This window comes from Ambystoma mexicanum, chromosome 1q (assembly GCF_040938575.1).
Source record: "Ambystoma mexicanum isolate Mex_15411 chromosome 1q, UKY_AmexF1_1, whole genome shotgun sequence".
Classification (NCBI taxonomy): Eukaryota; Metazoa; Chordata; class Amphibia; order Caudata; family Ambystomatidae; genus Ambystoma; species Ambystoma mexicanum.
Window position 1 is genome coordinate 1,203,675,037 of NC_090922.1, and position 18,798 is coordinate 1,203,693,834.

Below are 18,798 nucleotides of genomic sequence, written 5' to 3' on the forward strand. Positions count from 1 at the left end.
CATTGGCCCGTAGGAATATCCTTCTTATGGTTTGGAAGGTTGAACTCTCCATCCTGCTTCTGGTGCAGGGGCGCGCGTTCGTCCAGTTACTTCACTGGTTTTCAGAATGGCGCTGGCAAAATCCACTTGACTTTCCTGAGCGATGCGCCGTAAGTATGAAAGTTCAAAGTTCAAGTGAGGCCCCCTTTATGCTGTCTTTCTCACCTGTTATCTGTCCTTTATTTCAGGTGCAGAATGAAGGCGATGCGTCAAGGGCTTAACCTGCCGAGGTGAGTAGTAATGAGGGCGATCCCTCTAGATGTCCTTATCATTCCTCTGAAATGTCTCTAGTCCTTTCCCCATAGGGGCCGGGGTACGGTACCTGCCAACGGGGCGGCGCCGACCCGAAATGTGGAAGAAAAGCCGGTAAGTATTATGGCTGTTAATCAGGCTTTCCTTCTGTGTGTCCTTCTGCTCACCTTTTGTTTCTTCCTCTCTCCCCTAGGTGCAGAGATGTGGCATCCGATGTTGACAGCCGCGATGGAGCCAGGAGATGTCTCGAGGACAGGACAGGTGAGTGAAGCGTGGCGCTGCAGCGAGCAACGCGATGCTTTTAAATTGAAGTCTTCCTTCAGGGATGCTGGCGAGAAGATTCCGGATGAGGGTAAGAAGCTTGAAATAATCCTTGGTTTTCACCTTTCTCTTCTCTTCCTTCCTTGCAGGTCTTCCAGGTTCAAGACGGGCGTGGCTGTAGCCCAGGAGCAGGAGCAGACATGGTGAGCGTTAAGCTGCAGGAAGCAGAACAACGCGAAACATGACCTGCTGTCTGGGCGTGGCTTAAATAGCCTCCAAAGAAGTCCCAGGTATGTATCCTTCCCCAACTAGGTATGTATCCTTCCCTGGCCACGCCCGAGTGAAAAAATAGTCCCTATGAAAAAATAGTCCCTTTCAGGTCTCAGGGAGGCCTGAAGCGTGCAGCATGGTCTGCATCAGGTAAGTGCACAAAACACCTCCCTTTATGAGCCTGGCGCCTATGGCGCCAGGACTGATGTCCAACATGAGCCTGGCGCCAAAGGTGCCAGGACTGAGTCCAAAGAGTCCCTATAAGGGGCCGCTGGGCTTTTACCCGAGGGCATGATGCCTGCTTCCGGGGGTGCTGGGCCTGGCCTGATGCTCCGGGGGTAGGCATCATGACAATAGTCTTTCCATGCTAGTTTGAAATCCCTGAAAATCCCAAAGAATTGGGTCAACCTAAGTAACTAGTGGAATTGACCAATCAGCTGCACTGCCGCTGAGATATGACAATACAAAGGCTACCTTGGCTTGATCGTTTGGGAAGGCTCCAGGTCTGCATAAAAAGTGCAAGCGGCATTGGTTCATAAACACGGCAAACCTTTTGGGATCTCTGGCAAAGCGTTCGGGTGGGGCTAATGGAATATGTCCTGGTAGGTTTATTTGCACAGGGTTACTAGAAAACACAGGAGCTGGATTTCCCCCGGAACCAGGTAGGGGTGCTTGTCCAGCCTGGCTTTACAATAGTTGCCTAGCAAGATCATCAGTTCGCTCCTTTGACAAAATCAGTTCTCTCCTAAGGGCATTGGTTTCTTGACGGGCGGAATGCACTTCAACCCTCAGTTCCCCTAGTAATTGGGCCAATTGGTCAGTCTCTGAGGTATCCATAACGCCCGGGTGGGAATTTGTGGGTTGGCTTCGCTTTCTGTTACGCTCACCTGGCTCCCACAGAGGCGTCGATCTGGACTGGACTGCTGCGGTCTCCACCAATGTGAGGCCTATGGCTGAGAGGACGGACTGGACTGGCCCACCTAGCTTTTTTTGCTTGGCCCCTAGGAATATTCTTCTGCAAGTGGAGAAAGGGAATTAACCACCCGTGGAGTTGAGCGTAAATCCCCCCACCCCGATATACTCCCCACTGATCACCTTGGATGTTCCCTCTTATAGTCTCACCTGATGATTTCAAAAGATGAGCTCTCCATCCTGCATTGAGCGCAGGGGCGCGTAGATAACCAGTTGCTTCACTGGCTCGAAGGAATTGGTGAGTTCCAGGACAATATTGACTCCGATATTCCTGGCAAAACGCCGTAAGTATGTAGTTCGTAAGAGTTCAAATGCCTGACTTTCACTCTTGTCCGATTCCTTGCAGGTTGCAGCTTGACCCTACTGAAGAGTTCCTTGTGGCAACCGGTAATGTTCTGGTAAGGATTTGTATTATCCAACACAGTTCGATAAAATAATGTCCATATGTAACCTGTTGCTTTCTCCCTTATTCAGGCGCTGAGAGAAAGTATGAAGTCTCGGGGAATAATACCTCCGGCGGTAAAATCAGGTAAGTCTTTTGTGGTGAGGAGGGTTCCCCTTGTTAGTCCCTTGCTTCACCTTGCTGTCCTTTTGTTTCCCCCTAGGGGCTGGGGTTCGGCTAGGATGCAGTGGAAGCTGCGCTGACCCGTGAAGAAGAATAGTACCCCCGGTAGTAAAATCAGGTAAGTCTATGGGGGGTATTCCTCTGTGTATTCCCTTGGCTCACGTTGCTGTTCTTGTCTTCTCCTTAGGTGCCGGAGTGCGTCGGTAACATGCAGGAGGATGCAGTGAAATGCGAAGATGCTGCGAAGGCCGGTGAGCTCAACGTGGCGCTGCAGCAGGCGAGGCGACGCGCATAAAATAACTTCTTTCTTCCAGCTCGAAGGCGCGTTGGATCGGGAATTCAGGTAAGGATAAAAGGTATTGCTCTTGTTCTAACCTTTTCTCCTTCTTTCTCCCTTTTTCTAGGAGCTCCAAACTCGAGGCGGGCGTGGCAGAAGACTGGATGCAGACTTGCAGGCACGGTGAGCGTTACGCTGCTGGATGTAGAATAACGCGAAGTGTGTGCTGCTCTTTGGGCGTGGTTTAAATAGCCTCCAAAGTAGTCCCAGGTAAGTATTCCTCCCCAGCCCCAACCGAGTAAAAAAATAGTCCTTAGGTAATATAGTCCCTTCCAAGCCTCGTTTGGCTTGGAGCTCTTGCAGCATGGTCTGCATAAGGTAAGTTTGCGGCATGGTCTGCATCAGGTAAGTTTTAATCTATGAGCCTGGTGCCTATGGCGCCAGGACTGACTCTCCATATGAGCCTGGTGCCACAGGCACCAGGACTGCACCCAAATAGCCCCTAGCAGGGGTTGTTGGGCTTGCTTGGGGTAACTTGATGCCTGCTTCCGGGGTTGCTGGACTTGGTCTTGGCCCCCGGGGGTAGGCATCATGACAGTGATTTCCACTTTCATCTCTAACTGCCAGTGTTATGCAAATGATACGCAACACCCCTTCAGGCTACCTTCAGCCACTTCCTCTACCTCGCTTATATCTTACTGTCTGTCTGCAATTAAGTCATGGTGTTCTGCAAACAACCTCTGCCTCAACGCCAGTAAGACTGAGATTGTTTGCCTTGGGATTCCTGCTCCCGCTTTCCCCCTAACATTCTGGCTAGCCTCCCTGGGCCCTGCGCCTGCACCCACCTGCGAGGCAAAACAACTTGGGGGTCATCTTCGAGTCCACTCTCTCCTTCTCTACTCACATTTTGGACCTCTCTAAAAAGTCCAATTACCAGCTGCACCTCCGCAGAGGTACTCTTCCTTTTCTCACCTTCCCTCAGTGGCTCACTGTCTCCAGAGCACTGGTTCTCTCTAGGCTTGACTATTGCAACAGCCTCTTTCTCGACCTCCCTGCCTCAGCCTTGTGCACTCTGCAACTCATCCAGAACAGCAAGACCTATCTTTGGCATCAAGCCCAGGGACTGCAACTCTCTTGTGCTGAAATCCCTCCACTGGCTACCTGTGGCTGCAAGGATCAAGTGAAATCGTTGTCAGACCTATTTGCTGTTATCTACACTGTTAACTGTATTATGTGCACTTACTCTGCGTGTGCAGACTTTTATCATTCAGAAATTTAAGGGCTCTAAATGACTATTGTTTTTTTCCCTTGTTCCCTCCCCCTTGAGTGCTTTGAAACTCTTGCTTTGTGTATGGGCGCTTTACAAATAAACAATATCATACCATACCATACCATATATTCACAGTCTCTCTTTATAACCTGGGTGAGCTCCCCTTACCCAGGTTTCTAATTATGTTCATTCCCAACGTACAACAACATACATTGAGATAGAGACTCAGTATTGACAGTTTCAGGTGCAGCTAGAATTACTAATTATCCATCAGTATACATAAAATAAATGTATTATTAATAAAAACAATAGTAAATGAACAACTGTAATACATATACATTTAAAATTACAAGGCACTGTGTTGGCACAACGTATTAAGAAACACTCCATAAGGAAACACCAAGGAATCAACTTAGGCCTGATCCTTACATGTTTATTGGGATCCAGCGCCAAGAGGCCTAGTCCTCCAATCCAATACGACCAGCAGCGAGCAATTATAAAGGACTACTTAGAAGTCCCTCAACAACTTTGAACAGCGTTGTGCACCCCCCAGAACAAGTACAGATCTAGAACTTTTACAAGAACCACAAGAACCAAGTGATCGGTACCATTACAGCAATAGGAATCATTTGGGTGAAACCTCCTGATGAATGTTCAACTATTTGTTAGAAAAGAACTGAAACATGTCGAGACTTTAACCTGTAGAATATCACGCAGGTGTAAGATCAATAGAGTACAGAGCATTAGCATGACCATCGAGCTCTGATTCTCTCAGAATCGTATGTTTACTGTGTGTTGACTAAACCAACAACTGAGTGTTCCATTTCACCTGTTAAGGCTGTTGCATTATACGTTGTACCAACACAGTGCCTTGTGATTTTAAATTTATATGTTTTACAGTTGTTCATTTACTATTGCTTTTGTTAATAATACATTTATTTTCTGTATACTGATTGTTAATTAGTAATTCTATCAGCACCTCAAACTGTCAATAATGAGTCTCTATCTCAATGTATGTTTTTCATTGACCCCCCGCAAATAGATAGAGACGGCACTTAGTTATTTGCTTTGTAAGTGCAAACCCGGGATTCCTTCTTTATTTGTAGCAGTCCCAACGTTCAACATATAGAAACTAGGAAATCCGGGTTCACAATAAAGTTTCAATTCAGTTCTTGACTCCTTCACTGTGTCAAAAGATAATTTTGTCAACCAATGTTCAACCAACAGAAAAGTTTCTCCTTTTCTTTGAACAATGATTTCCACTTCATCAAATAGCATCAATGATGTTCCAGGTCAAGATGCTTTGCCACAACTTATAAATGTCAAAGAAGAAACACAGTTCCTTGTCAGATTCAAAGAAAACCCAACTTCTAGCAAGGTAAAAAACACAGCTTTTTCGTATCACTTCTCACGTTTCTCTTTAGGAATTACAGTTTATATCTTTGTTGGAATGACTTCACAGCACCTCTGCTTCCAGCTGAATAACTCTCATGTCAGGTTAACTTCTGCAAGTGTTCACTAAGCGGGTCTACTCGCCTGCCCCATAGTGTTCCACAGTCAACTGTGCTTCTGAGATTTTTAAATCTACTGACAATCAACAGTATTACCACAGCTTTAGTAGTTTATACCTCTGTAACTGTTAGAAACTTTCCAGGAAAGACAATATTCACATTGGTGCTTTTCAACACCTTCATGTAGGCAAGTCTTTCTTCCTCTGAACATTTACCTTTCAGAAGGGCAGCCTCTTTGCCACTCTTATCTTTCTGTAGCTTCAACAACCAAAATGCCCTTAAGGATATAATGATACTTTCCTCCTTGTGGCTTTGGCAATGTGAGTTACACCAAATTTTAGGGAATAACCACCATCAACAAACTTCATCTTTTTACAGCCTTGCATCCTGTAGTATAATTTAGCGTGTTTTGGAGTGCAGCGCCACTGCATGAGATCACATTATTACTGTGCTGTGGCACAGCAAGCCATGTGTTGCCAGGGTAACATATGGACATGTATATGAAGACAGGCTATCTATTTTAAAAGCACTACATGAAGACAGGCTATCTATTTTTAAAAGCACACCATTTTTTTCTAATTTTTTTTCTAAATACCTATTTAAAAGCACACCATTTTGTTTCTTCACTTGAGATGCCTCACTTACAGGAGACACATTAGATACTTGATTAATTAACTTAACTAACAAATACTGACACGATTCTAACTACTTAACATTATAATGTCTTCTCCACGTGCAAGATGAGGCAGGCTGAGATTCATTTTTAAACGAGCAATTTTTCTTTGCCCTGTTCACTGTCTTTGCAGGAAGCAAAATTTGAATGCCAGGAAATCAGTTAGATACAGTTTCTTTCTGTAAAAGTGAGCTATTGTTGAGGAAGGAGGAGGCAATAATCTACGTAGGCTTAGGGGAGGTAACAGTGGTTTTTTGGAGTGTCTCTGACAGAATTACAAAGAGAAGACATTTTGCGGAGTTGCAGTGAGGTCGCCTTCGTTCTGCTGCTGTGAGGAGCTGGACCACTGACCTTCAGAGAATGGGGTTTCCTAGTCACTTGGCTCCGGCTTGAGAACTGCAGATTGAACTGCATGTTCTCGCTGGATGCTTTAAAGAAAGAAAATAAAAAGCCTTGGGTCACTGCTCAAAGACGACAAGCCAGGAGATTTTGCGTGCTGAAAAGCTACAAATAGATGGTAAATATACAAATGGAGTGAGATTGCTGTGACTGCCGGACAAATGATCTACTATTAGACAGGCAGTGTAGCGATAGGGAATTCTCCTGTGTTTAACTGCCATGTTATAATGTTGCAAGACACATGATATAATCTCTCTTTTGCTTGTTGAAAATGTAAAATGAAATTCGTGGTATTATTGCATTTGTTTCTCTTATGTTTATTTCAAAAAGGATTGTCTCACCAGAATGGTAATGTATCATTTTGAAATGAAATTGTGATAACACAGTCTGCCTGAGAGTATTCTTGCTTCTGTTCTTCATTTGGTGCCTAAAAAAAAAAGAAAATACTCTGTAGGAGAAGGAATGATGTTTAATGTGCCAAGTTTCTTATACAGAGGAAGCAATGTCATGAGCCATTAAAAATAGTTGTGCGCGTGATTCCACTCAGGGTACGTGTGTGTGGCTTCTGAGTGGAATATAATGCAATAGTCTGCTGAGCGTATATGAATCAGCAGAGAGAGGCCTATGGAAACATAGTCTCACTAATGTAAATAAATTAGTGGTAATACCACATGTTATTGTGAATACCCTATGGAAACATAGTCTCACTAATGTAAATAAATGAATGATAATACCACATGTCATTGTGAATACTCCATGGAAACATAGTCTCACTATGTAAATAAATTAGTGATAAAAGCCATAGGTGGCACTCCATATGAAAATGTGGTGTTTCTGAATAATGTAGAAGTCTGAGGCCTCTAGAGATCACAAAAACAGTCTAAACAAAAGAAAGAGGTTTTGTATGTTGGGGCCACAAATAAAACAAAGAAATTATGCTCACCAAAACACCACCAACAAAATGTATTCCACTATAATGCCAAACCCAATCTGAATGCAAGGAATAGTCACTGTCAAATTACCATTGTTTTTGGCGGTAAGAAAATACCGCCAAGCCCCAAGTTTATACTAAATACCCAACATATTTATGGTGCGTTGCAGGCCGGGAAAGTGATCATAGAGCACCTACTGGGCATGACAAGTGTGTCTCACACTGCCATCTGTACATTAAAGGGAACCCATTCCATAATAACAGTGTGTCACTAAAAACGAAATTCAGAATGTCTCAAATGGAAGCCACATTCCCAGAGCTAGAGCAATATTTAGAGGTAAAGTTATATGCACATGGGACGTGGTCATCGAACAGTGCCTCAGAATGGCATGACCGCATTCATGGTGAGGTGCAGAAAGAAAAACTAGACAATATTTTTGCAGAAGGCAGCATAATTCAGGTGTGCCTTCTAAGGTTATTAAATGCAGTGGATAAACATGCAGAGAAAGATTGTCTGATACGGCTATGCGCCAAGATCTGGTTTATTTTGAATAGGTCCCTGCGAATGCAAGAAAATGATACCAAGCTGATTAACAGGTTAAAGGCTGACTTAGATGGGGCAAGTAAAAAGGAGGAAATGTTAAGAGCAGAATTAGAAGGATGTCAGAAAGACATGGAGTTAAAATGCAGAGATTTTGATATTCAATTGTCCAAAAGCAAGAAACAGTTTGAGGACGGTGAACAAGAATTGGTACACTTAAAGGCATTGGTGGACCACATTAGACAAGATAAAGATGAGATGGTTTCAGAAATGCAGATTTTACAAAAAGAACATTATGAAAAAGAAAGTGATCTCCAAAATGCAGAACAGGAAATGGTTAAAATGTGTCAAGAAAGAGACAAGAGAAACAAAGAATTTAATGAATGCCAAATGCAAATGTGCGACATGCAGGAGGTAATTAATAAAATGAGTGATGAAAACAACTATTTGCAAAAAAAAAGTGTAAGGACTTGGAACAGCAAATGTGCATTCCCAGGTCCCAGGAGAGGCGGCAGGGCACCACATTCAATGGAGTTGAGGTGAATTCTATTTCTACCCAAAGGGCTATTGTCCCAGTGACTGGGCCGGTGACTGAACTTGGTTGCAGCGCCCTTGGGGGATTTGATACTCCCATTGGGGGCCACCACCAATCCCATACACCTGGAACCAGGGATGAGTCACCAAGTAGTGCAATTCCATGCATTGCAACAAGTAGCCCCATAAAGATAATGAAATCTATCAAAGCCCTGATCAAACCATTTAAAAAGGGAGGGGAATGCTGCATAGAGGATCACTTAGAAGTGACATTTTTAAAGCCCTCCAAATACCTAAGGAACAGTACAGGCAGTATTTTCATTTAACTTTAGATGCTCTGACGGCCAGTATCATAAGAGGATTGAATGAGCAGCAGAATATGACATGGGCAGAGTTTGAAAAAGAGATTAGGCGTCATTTTTCTCCTTTCCAGTCATTGCAGGAGGCAAAGAAAGTCGCTTACACAATCACTGCTGGGTCTAATACATCCCCTCGCCATTTAAAAAGAGCATTTTCTCGCTTTGATGTATCTTTTGACCCTAATTCTAATGAGTTTAAAATGCATACTTCTATGGGTTACAGAAAGACATTATATCACAATTGATCCGTGAATTTGACCGTGATAAGTACCTTGAATGGATTGTACACCAAAGCACAAAACTATATGAGGTACTTTATTGTCAGGGTAGAGAAAATGATAAAATGAAAGACACTAGACCAAAATCTAAAGAACCCTCAGCAACAGTGATGGAAATCAGGGCAGCCAAAATGTCCCTTGAGTCTGCTCAAAGTCCAAGTAAAAATAACTTGGCACCTGAAGAAAGGGGTAATCAACAAAGGTCATCACACCCTGCACCGATGTTTCAATCATATGATCCCAGTAATAGGGAGAGCTACATCAGCCCCAGGTACTTAGGAGATAGGCCCCGAGCAGGCTATCGGCCTGATATGTCAGGTATGAACAATAACCAGAAACAAAATCAGGATCAAAGAAATGATGGTCCCTATCAGACATTGGGGACACAGAGCAGATTTGACCCCAATGCCATGATATATGGTAATCAGGATAGACCCCGATTTGTGGATCGATTTGCTAATAATGGGAATCAACATAGGGGCCAGTACCCACAACCGGAGAGACAGGACATGAGGCAGAACATGAACTACACTCCACGTCAGTACAATGATTCTCCATCAGGGGACTACAACCAAAGGATGGGTGCACCCCGGTCCCCTCCACAAATGAATCAAGAGTTCAGGAACCATCCCAATAGAAATCACTCACCTGAGAGGTATCAGAATAGATCCAATCAGGGGGAAAACAACCAATATCGAGCTAGGCCACATAGAGAGGATTCTAGAGAGATGGAAAGGTTCCAGTGCCTCGAGGCCCAAGTGAAAATGTTAGCTGAGCAAATAGGAAAGCTCTGTACAGCGCAAAAACAGTCATCCAAGGAGGGGGCAGAAGGCCCTAGCAATGACCGGGGGGTTTCTGAAAAGTGACTAAGTACTTATGATACCGGCAGTGCCAAAAAGACAGATTGCTCTGATGTAATTTTGCATAATGACTTTGAGATGCCTAATGATTTAAAAGTGAAAGTATCAGTAAATGAACATGTAACAGAAAGTGCAAGTACTTCTAAAAGAGAAGTTCGGTTTAACCTAGAGCTAAATCAGACATTTGAGATTTGTACAAATGAAAAAGAAACACCTGAAATTCCAAAGGAACAAAGAGACAGGTTTAAGAAAAATGACTCATGCATGGGGAATACCAGTGAACAGGGAGTAAGGGGCGATGCTATAACTCCTTCCCTGGGCAATCAGAACAATAACCAAACACAGGCAGTAAAAAGAAATACTCAAAAGGAGGGTACATGTAAATCACCTGAAGAATTCTTTGAGCCACATATTTTTGAAGAGGTTAAAAGGGCTGGTACTACACTAAATGATCACAGAATTAGACAATGACAAATTGCCAATTGATGTTGTTACACATGTTCAGTTGGAGGGTTGTAATGTGGTCTCTGATGATACCTGGATGGATGGGCGAACGGTGGCCACACTCCAAAAAACCTCTGAACATGGGGAAATGAATAAAGTCTCTCACACAGAAATGGGCAAAAAGGAGGGAAAAATGTCTTTCCATTTACCAATGTGCTTAGCCAAAAGTGAAACAGGCCTGAGAAAGATGAGCCCTGAAATCAGTAAGAATTCACATTTCTTATGTGCGTTAGAGGAAGTTGAAGACAGGTATTATGCTCCCATCACTGTAGAAGAAAAATGCAATACATTTGCAATGATTGTCACTGGCGCACAGGCCACAATTATGTCTAAAGAATTGGTAAAGAGTATCAATGAAGGGAGATCCCCACAGATTCAGATCACAGTGAAGGAAAATCAAGGTCCAGTGCATAATTTTAACGGGGAGGAGGTGCCTATTATAGGCGTCACCGAGGTTGACATAAAGATAGGTAAACACAGAATGAAACAGGAGGTATTGGTCACATACATTTGTGATATTCCATTTCTGATGGGAACAGATTGCCTGAAAAGATTGTCTCCTCTCATAGATGGGGTGAATGGAGTACTGTGGTCCTTAACCAAAAAACCATTGAGACCTAAGAAAATAAAATCCCAAAACAGCAATATAAATGTCACACCGTTACCAAAACAAATGATGCAGTAGAGGTATATCTCCAGAATAGCTGTATACCTAGCGTCACTGTCATTTTGATGTGCCAAGATAAAATACAGAGTGAAGATGAGAAACAATCTGTACAGATATACTTGGACCCAAGGAAAAGAGGGCAAACTGCCATAGATGAGCACACATTATGCTTTTATTTAAAAGAGAAAACATGCAAACAGAATATTGCTCCTAAAGCAGATTCAGAAAAACACATCACCACTCTTGCTGAAATACACATGGAAGATGAGCAACCATGGGTTCACATTGGTATAAATGACTATTCTAAAACAACAAAAGCCACTTTAGCACTTGAACAGGAAAGGAGTTTCATTAATGAGAAATTGTTGCAAGAAATAATGGAGAGGGAGGAGATCCCGAAATTTAGAATTAAAAACCAATATGTCTCTGGTTTGGACAGTCCAGACTTTGAAAACCGAATTGCAGGAAGATGCATGCTAAAAATTAGCATTGGGCAGAACACCATTTACCATAATGTATGGATAGTGAGTGGAACACAAAATGACTTTTCGATGGGCAATGATATCATGCACAGAATGTGTATGGTGTTAGATTTCCTTAATCAAAAAATATAGTCACGCCAAGGTGGGCCTGCACCTGAATTTAAAGACAAAAGAAGGGATTATCATTGAGCACAGCTGGTCCCATATGCAATTGAATTACAACTGAGGAAGGCTACTATTATCCCTGCATTCACCAAACAGGTTGCAATAACACTGAAGTGCAAAAATGGACAGCAGATGAAAGATTCTGATGCATTTGTGTGCCTGAATGAATCCATAAAACAGAAAGGCCTGGATTATGAATACATTCCATTGGTAGGTATTGGTGAAGGGTCTGTAAAAATCACGGTGAATAATAAAGGTTGTCAAGATATTCATTTAGAGGAAAACTCCTCATTAGGGATGGCCATACAAAAATCACATTATACTGCAGATCTGAATAACATGGTGATTGGAAATATACCTGAAAAGTATGTAGATGCTAAGGGTGAGTTGCCAGAACACCTGAATTCTCAGCCCAAAGGAATATTCAAAATTCATTCTGTGTACCCTTATGATTCAAATGAGACAGTGTGTTGTCATCAAGAGGATTGCATAACATTTAACTTAAATGAAAATGAAAGAGAAAATCAGCCCATTGACGTGGAAGCTGATATGCCAAAACATTTAAAAGTGGCAGCTTTGCAGAGAGACACAGCCACACATTTAGAGGAAAGCGCCGAGATTCCCCTTCCAGAACATTTTCCAGAATTCTCCAAAATGGTAGAGGGGCAGATTTTATCAGCGGATGCATGTGACAGCGAAGAGGATAGAAATTAACTGAGGAAGATATTTATGGAGTTTAAAGATGTATTTGCGAAAGATGCTTATGATTGCAGTCTAACAGATTTACATGTGGCCACGCTACCGGAAGGGTATAGCAGAAGCCCAGTATTTGTGAACCAGTATAGATTACCACTGGCATGTTTAGAGTCATTGGCAGAGATTATTAAAAATGTGGAGTCTCAGGGAATCATCAGGCCCATTCTTAGCACATCTAACACACCTATTTTAGGTGTGTTGAAGCCAAATGGTCAATGGCGACTATGTGCAGATTTGAGGGAGTTAAATAAAAGAGTGCCAGGATCCAGATGGCCACTGCCATTCATTGATCAGGGCCTAGCTCAGGTAAATGATTCAAAAGTGTTTACCACGTTAGATCTCACCTCTGGATATTGGTGCGTGCCATTGGCAGAGGAGATACAGAATTTATTTTCATTTGATAAGACTCAATACGCATGGGTTAGAGTTCCATTTGGGTATGTCAATAGTGGGAGTGAATTTGGAATATTTTTGAGAAATGGCATGCCTGATGCAGCGGAAAGAGGTACCATAGTTTATGTGGATGATGTACTGGATGTACTGATAAAAAATGAAAGCTTGAAAAACCATTTTGATGGTTCTTGGCCAATTGCAGAAAGCAGGCGCCAAAGTATCTTTACAAAAGGCACAATGGTGCAAGAAAAAGGTGAATTTTCTAGGCCATTAAGTGACTGAAGATGGATTAAACCCACAAAAGAAGAACGTGGAGGCTATACAAAAACTAAAAGACCCTAAAAATGTGAAAGGGGTAAAATGTTTATTAGGAATGACGGGCTATAACAGGAAGTTCATTGAAAATTATGCTGAAATTACTCAACCATTAACTAAGCTGTTAAAGCTGAATACACCCTGGAAATGGGAAAAAGAGCAGTCTGAGGCAGTGGCTAAATTAAAGGAATGTCTTGTAAAGGCACCATGTTTGGCATACCCCATAAAGGATAGGGATTTCTTCATAGAAATAGGTTTCTCTGAACAGTGTATGTCAGCAGTGCTATCACAAAAACATGATTTGAATCACAAAACCATTGCCTATGCAAGTAAGGCCTTTTCCCAAGTTGAAATTAAATTCAGTGAATGTGAAAAGGCCCTTTTGACCACTGTGTGGGCGCTACAGCATTTCTGCCCCATTGTTCAGGGAGAAAAGGTAATTATTGAGACCAATCATCAACCATTGCAGTTTTTAGAGAGTAAAAGAATCAGGTCAGGTAACCTAGCACAGTCCAGAATCACTTCATGGACGCTAGCATTATAAGGTTTTCCTGTAGAAGTGAGATATGGCCAAAATAAAAAAAAGGCCAGTTGCTCAAGGTTTAGCAGATCTACATGACTGTGCAGCTGAACATGTATCAAACGAAGTAGAAGTGGAATCTAGTTTACAGGATTTTGGTCAATCGCCACACAAAGCTTTTGATGAAAAGACGGATTTGCCAACTGTATATGTTGATGGTTGTGGTTTTCACATTGAAAATGACAGTAATAAACAATTAGTGTCAGGCATAGGAAATGTCTGGTTGAAATGTGAAGGCGTCCCCAGTATAGGGATGAGAATTGGAGCTAGGAACAGTCAAGTAGCGGAATTGGCAGCCATTTATAAAGCAATTGCTACTGCAGTTGATAATAAATTTAATGAAATTGTCCTGGTGACTGATTCTGACTATGGGCCTCATTACACGATAGGCGGTGAGCCATGGCGCTATTAGCGCCATGGCTCATGCCGGTAAAATACCAGCACCGCCTTGGCGGAAAGGTGATTTACCGCCCCATTCCAAGGTTGGAGGGGCGGTAAATCCCCTTTCTGCCATTGCCCTTCCCCATTCCCATTTCTGCCCCATAGGGCTCTATGGGACTGGGGAAGGCGCTAATTACGGCACCGCAATTTTGCGGTGCCGTAATTAGCTCCGAGGTCCCTTAGCGGGTTGGATTTTAACGCCTGCAAGAAGCAGGCGTTAAATCCTCCAACCCGCAAAGGGACCTCGTAGTACGGCGGTAAGGGTTAACGGTCACCGTTGCCATTAACGGTGACCGTTAACCCTTACCGCCGTCCGTGTAATGAGGCCCTATGCACGAAATAGCTTTGTGGAATATTTACCTGGCTGGAAAGCGAGAGGCATGATTACATACAACAAAAAGCCACTTAAACATGGAAAAATGATACAAGCCATAGACAAATTGGTGTCAAAGAATGACTTAACAATATACTGGAGGAAAATTTGTGGGCATTTAAAAACTCCAGGAGAGGATAAGGAGGGAAATGATAAGGCAGATCAGCTGGCTAAAATTGGGGCTGTGCTGGGAGAATTGCTACCTATTGAACATCTACTTGGTGAAATACAAATTGATGCAGTAACACGTTCTAAAGCACCAAAGGAGATAGATCAGCCAGTGGTACAATGGAGTTATGATACACCATATCAAGATCTAATTGAGGCACAAAAGGATGATCAAATTCTGGGAATCTATTACAATCATTTGATAGATCCTGAACAAAACCCTTTAACAGAAAATGATTGTATGGGAAAAGAAGAGTTGAGGGTGCTATTACAAAATAAAAAACGAATTAGACTACAGGATGGCCTCATGATTAGAGAGTCCATAACAGGACAGATACAGTGGGTGGTACCCCTTTCATTCAGAGGGTTAATGCTAAACCATGCACATGATGCAATAACTGCAGGTCACAGAGGTTCACAAAAAACATTGGAAATATTGAAAGATTATGCTTACTGGCCACATATGTCCCAAGATGTGGAATTATATACTAGAGGATGTCTAGTATGTGCCCAATTTAAACCTGTTTCACCAATGCATAGAGCACCATTAATGAAAAGAGGCTTAACTCTTCCATGGTCAGATTTGCAAATAGACTATGTAGGGCCTGTAAACGGATTGAGCATGGGGAACCGTTATATTTTGAGTGTGGTGTGTTTGATGTCGAAATGGATTGAGTGTATTCCTGCACCAGTTTGTAGTGCGCAAGCAGCAGCTACATTACTGGTGAATCATGTGTTTTCAAGGTTTGAATTACCACAAAGAATAGAATCAGACAGAGGGAGTCATTTCACAAGTGCTCTAATGAGTAAGGTAGGGCAAATACTTGGTGTGAAAAGAAAATTACATATTGCATATCGAGCTGCTTCTTCTGGGGGAGTCGAACGCTGTAATAGGTCTGTTGTGGACATATTAAAGAAATTTGTAGCAGAAGCAGGTTCCAGCTGGGATTTACGTTTACCTTTAGTTCTAATGGCAATCAGATCAACTCCTGCCAAAGCAACAGGTGTTATCCTACATGAGGTTTTGACAGGTAGGAAAATGATATTACCACAACACCTGCTATACAGAACACATGAGCAGACACTTGTGAGCGCATCAACAGTTCATGAATACATTGATGAACTGAGGAAGCATTTACAACATGCATTTGTTTTTGTACAGTGAAATCTAGAAAGAGCTGCTGACAGTGCAAAGTCATATTATCATAAAAAGACATCAATGAAAGAGTATTGTGTTGGCGATCAGGTGTAGAAATCTGAAGGTGAAACAGCAACAGAACAGTTTGTTCATGTAAATCAAATTAAACCCTGGCACCCCAGACACGAAATTAAAAGGCTTGAGCGTATAGAAACAGATAAAGTCCCTTAAATACATAAAAGAAGGTAAGGTAAATGGGTTTAGTCAAAGGGCAACAGCAGAGGAATAAAATAGAGGATTGATTATTACATATGTAAATAGGTAAAAAAAAGAAAAATGGAAGCTGAAATTAGTGGAGTTGGTTTGTAAAATGAAAATGTATTAAATGTTGAATGCTATTTTATGTATGTTTGTTTTCTCTTTAACATGTGCTTAATTTCAGAAAGCGAGAGGAAGAGAGCAAAGTGATTTATGGAGTGCATGGATATATATAATTTTATTTTTGGTAAAAGGGTGAAGTTAGTATTGTGCTATGTACTTAAATTGTTCCTTTTCTCTTTTGATTTAGAATACTAACGTATTTTGGGTCAGAGGTCACGGAACCATAGGATGCGGGAGATGATGGAGTCCTGGAGTCCCCTGGATGAAGATCAAATGATGCCTGCCTCCGGATGGAGGTGAAGACAAAGTAACCGGGATGCCAAGAGAGATGACTCCTACGGAAAAAGCATCCAAGAGTGCCAGGATGAAAGAGTACCCGAATGATGTGACATCGCTGGTAGGGACATATCAGAGGCAGACAAATATCCTGGAGTATGGAGTTCCACGTATTTATTATTTTAATTAATTATTTTAATCTGTTATGTTAATTCCTCATTTTAACTATTTGTTTTATTTTGTTGTTTTGTGATTGACTTCAAGTATAAAAGTAAGACACTGGACTATGGATACTTCCATTGGGAAGAAATATGTAAAATATTTTATAAGAACTGATGGACTTTGATATTATGATGATTGTACAGTAATTTTTCAGTTTTCATTTTTCACATATGAATATTCATTTTGTTGGATTGCTACATTTTAAAAGAAGAAAGAGAGCAAGTTGGGTTTCTTCCAATTGTGGCTTAGACCATGGCCAAATTCTCAGAAAAAGGAGGGGATATGTAGTATAATTTAGCGTGTTTTGGAGTGCAACGCCACTGCCTGAGGTCACATTATTACTGTGCTGTGGTACAGCAAGCCATGTGTTGCCAGGGTAACATATGGACATGTATATGAAGACAGGCTATCTATTTTGAAAGCACTATATGAAGACAGGCTATCTATTTTTAAAAGCACACCATTTTTTTCTCATTTTTTTCTTCTCAATACCTATTAAAAAGCACATCATTTTTTTTCTTCACTTGAAATGCCTCACTTACAGGAGACACATTAGATACTTGATTAATTAACCTAACTAACAAATACTAACACAATTCTAACTATTTAACATTATAATGTGTTCTCCATGTGCAAGATGAGGCAGGCTGAGATTCATTTTTAAACGGGCAATTTTTCTTTGCCCTGTTCACTGTCTTTACAGGAAGCAAAATTCGAATGCCAGGAAATCAGTTAGATACAGTCGCTTTCTGTAAAAGTGAGCTATTGTTGAGGAAGGAGGAGGCAATAATCTACGTAGACTTAGGGGAGGTAACAGAGGTTTTTTCGAGTGTATCTGACAGAATTACAAAGAGAAGACATTTTGCGGAGTTGCAGTGAGGTCGCCTTCGTTCTGCTGCTGTGAGGAGCTGGACCACTGACCTTCAGAGAATGGGGTTTCCTAGTCACTTGGCTCCGGCTTGAGAACTGCAGATTGCAGATTGAACTGCATGTTCTCGCTGGGTGCTTTAAAGAAAGAAAATAAAAAGAGCCCTGGGTCACTGCTCAAAGATGACAAACCAGGAGATTTTGCATGCTGAAAAGCTACAAATAGATGGTAAATATACAAATGGAGTGAGATTGCTGTGACTGCCGGACGAATGATCTACTATTAGACAGGCAGTGTAGCGATAGGGAATTCTCCTGTGTTTAACTGCCATGTTATAATGTGCAAGACGCATGATATAATCTCTCTTTTGCTTGTTGAAAATGTAAAATGAAATTTGTGGTATTATTGCATTTGATTCTCTTATGTTTATTTCAGAAAGGATTGTCTCACCAGAATGGTAATGTATCATTTTGAAATGAAATTGTGATAACACAGTCTGCCTGAGAGTATTCTTGCTTCTGTTCTTCATTTGGTGCCTATAACAAAAAAAAAAGAAAATACTCTGTAAGGGAGGGAATGATGTTTAATGTGCCAAGTTTCTTATACAGATGAAGCAATGTCATGAACCATTATAAATAGTTGTGCGCATGATTCCACTCAGGGTATGTGTGTGTGGCTTCTGAGTGGAATATAATGCAATAGTCTGCTGAGCGTATATGAATCAGCATAGAGAGGCCTATGGAAACATAGTCTCACTAATGTAAATAAATTAGTGATAATACCACATGTTATTGTGAATACTCCATGGAAACATAGTCTCACTAATGTAAATAAATTAGTGATAACAGCCATAGGTGGCACTCCATATGAAAATGTGGTGTTTCTGAATAATGTTGAAGTCTGAGGCCTCTAGAGATCACAAGAACAGTCTAAACAAAAGAAAGAGGTTTTGTATGTTGGGGCCACAAATAAACAAAGAAATTATGCTCACCAAAACACCACCAACAAAATGTATTCCACTATAAAGCCAAACCCAATCTGGATGCAAGGAATAGTCACTGTCAAATTACCATTGTT

The 18,798-nt window shown here is 41.7% G+C and overlaps 1 long non-coding RNA gene across 1 annotated transcript; it reads right to left on the minus strand.

The window, feature by feature from the left end:
• Window positions 1-6,814: 6,814 nt before the first annotated feature.
• LOC138522105 (uncharacterized) lies at window positions 6,815-18,248 on the minus strand. Its single transcript, XR_011283243.1, has 3 exons — window positions 18,172-18,248; window positions 17,775-17,858; window positions 6,815-6,916 (listed from the first exon to the last, which is right to left on the minus strand). It is a non-coding gene; the product is annotated as an uncharacterized lncRNA (long non-coding RNA).
• Window positions 18,249-18,798: the final 550 nt, after the last annotated feature.